Below are 3254 nucleotides of genomic sequence, written 5' to 3'. Positions count from 1 at the left end.
TATATATATATATATATATATATATATATATATATATATATATATATATATATATATATATATATATATATATATATATGTCGTACCTAGTAGCCAGAACGCACTTCTCAGCCTACTATGCAAGGCCCGATTTGCCTAATAAGCCAAGTTTTCCTGAATTAATAGATTTTCTAAATTTTTTTTCTTATGAAATGATAAAGCTACCCATCTCATTATGTATGAGGTCATTTTTTTTTTATTGGAGTTAAAATTAACGTAGATATATGACCGAACCTAACCAACCCTACCTAACCTAACCTAACCAATCTTTAAAGGTTAGGTTAGGTTAGGTTGCCGAAAATGTTAGGTTAGGTTAGGTTAGGTAGGTTAGGTAGTTGAAAAACAATTAATTCATGAAAACTTGGCTAATTAGGCAAATTGGGCCTTGCATAGTAGGCTGAGAAGTGCGTTCTGGCTACTAGGTACGACATATATATATATATATATATATATATATATATATATATATATATATATATATATATATATATATATATATATATATATATATACATATATATATATATATATACATATATATATATATATATATATATATATATATATATATATATATATATATATATATATATATATATATATATATATATATATATCAGTCTTTGTCAAATACTTTGACAAAGGATTGAAGACAATCCAATCCTTTGTGAGTGTTTGTGTGTATGTGTATTCACACCTAGTTGTGCTTGCGGGGGTTGAGCTCTGGCTCTTTGGGTCCCGCCTCTCAACTGTTCAATCAATCAAGTGAATTTTTTTCCGCACACACACGCACACGCACACGCAGGCAGTGATGTGGTGGAGGCTGACTCCACAGTTTCAAATGTAGATATGACAGAGCCCAGTAGGCTCAGGAACCTGTACACCAATTGATCGACAGTTAAGAGGCGGGACCAAAGAGCCAGAGCTCAACCCCCGGTGAGTACACACTACAGAGAGATAACGAGACAAGAGAGAGAGAGAGAGAGAGAGAGAGAGAGAGAGAGAGAGAGAGAGAGAGAGAGAGAGAGAGAGAGAGAGAAGACAAGCGCTGGGAGACGCTTGAGCGGGAGGCCATCAGTCAGGTGATTACGATGGCCGTAAAGTGATAATGGCGGGAGCGGCCACCAGAGCGCGGGAACAACAGCCCGCGGGTACATTACCCACACTTGTGGTGCCGCTCAGATTGTCTGCCCTCTTTATGTCCCATGGATAATTAGATTGGTGGTTATGAAGGAGAAGAAGGATGCCTCAGTTTTAAAGCTGACTCGTTTGTGCTCGTATCCTGGCGCCTTGATGCTTGTAAACACGCGCGTCTCCCCACACCACACCTCCTGACAACGTCCTCGAGGTTGTATAAGGTCGTGTTCAATTGTATACAATGGGCAGAGTTTCTTTCACCCTATGCCCCTGTTATCCTAGGAGTAAATAGGGTACCTGGGTGTTAGTCAGCTGTCACGGGCTGCTTCCTGGGGGGTGGAGGCCTGGTCGAGGACCGGGCCGCGGGGACACTAAAGCCCCGAAATCATCTCAAGATAACCTCAAGATACTTTACAGTCCCTTCAACAAGAACAACTTCCCCTGAAGACTGCCTTCAGGTACCACTCGGAAAGTATCATACTGGGTCACTGCTTAATCCTCATTCCTGGGAAGACAGAACCCACCTTCTAGGTATCAACGCTCCTCATGCTTGAGATTTATTATTGTCACTAATTCATAACTGATCTTGTGGTGTTAATGCCGCTTATGCAACATCGTCGGAGCGATAGAGCGTCGTATTTTGATGCAGACTTTACCTAAGGCAGAACCATGTGCAGACTTCTACAGGTAGTTGTGTTCACAACCATGTACAGAGCTGCAGGAACTACAAGCTACCCATCGTGACTGAGTGAGAGACAATGGAGTATGGCTGACCACTAAATACAACACCTTCATTTTGAACCTTAAAGGTTCTGTAGTTTTTTGTCTCTCTCAATGTAGACCTGTGGAGTCTACAAGTAATTCTCACCCATCTAACACCTGCAACAGGTGTGGGACGTGATAAGGAAAGACCGTCAGTGAACATGTGTGTTAACTCTGCCAGTGTCGTGCTGAACCTGACTCGAAATGTCACCCATTATAGCAGTAAGTGAAAGTCTCACTCATTTGTGCCTGTAAGTGTGAAAACTGAGTCTATGTATCCGTTTACATACTAAGAGTGACAGGAGCCGAGTTATCTGATTGGCTGTGTTAGATGTGTCACGTGAGATTTAATTCCCAGGGAAAAACCCATATGTTGATCAGCGAGACATTCCTTGACTCCGTTATGAGATTATTTTAACACGGCACCTGAGTAAATCAAGCCCCCAGTCTATAAGTGATAAAGTTACTGAAATAAGCATTCCACTTGAGTTTCCAAGAGACCTAACTAAAGAATGATACATTACCATTGGTCACTCAGCACAGACCACTAGCTGCCCTCCACTGAACTCACAACACTGATGTGGTCCCTTGCAACACTTCATTGTTTAGTCTCCATCTGGCGATTCTTTCGACCAATGTGAATCGTGGTCTGGCGAGGGCCTTGTCGGACCTGGACCATCTCAACACTTGACCAGAAGTGACCTGGAGGACCTCCACGGCGGCTCTGTAGCTGCAGGATCCTCGATGGCCTGTAGCCAGCCTTCTGCCATGTGCAAATTGGCAACGTTGCGCGCAGAAGGTCAGGAAATTATAGTTTACCTCATCTGACCTTCACCTTACAGCTTGTCTTGCGAGTACAAGTTTCCCTGCGTCAGAACCTCAATTGACCGATAGTGTTTCCATTGTTTCATCTGTCAGAAGTCAGAAGGCGAGAACAAAGGGGCAAACAGTTAGAAACATTAATAAGTCAACTCTACAGCTACAGTAGTAGGGGATTGGGCAGTAGAACGGGAGGGTGAGGTAATTATGAGAAGGCGCAAAGCCAGTATAACTATATAGTACTTGGAAGGGTTATGAGGACCAGGAGCTGAGACGTGAGGATTAGGAGCTGGGATGTGAGGACCAGGAGCTGAGACGTGAGGATTAGGAGCTAATATGTGAGGGACCAGGAGCTGGGAAATAAGGACAAAATGTTGGGATAGGAGAACAGTGAGCTGGGGGATCGAACATCGACCTTACAGAAAGCGAGCCCTGATCTTCGCTCCTCTCACCCATCTCCCCAGCACCAAGCCCTTCTTACCGCTATCACTCTTCAG

This window comes from Procambarus clarkii, chromosome 19 (assembly GCF_040958095.1).
Source record: "Procambarus clarkii isolate CNS0578487 chromosome 19, FALCON_Pclarkii_2.0, whole genome shotgun sequence".
Lineage (NCBI taxonomy): Eukaryota > Metazoa > Arthropoda > Malacostraca > Decapoda > Cambaridae > Procambarus > Procambarus clarkii.
The sequence above is the reverse complement of the archived record's forward strand: the minus strand, read 5'-3'. Positions refer to the sequence as shown.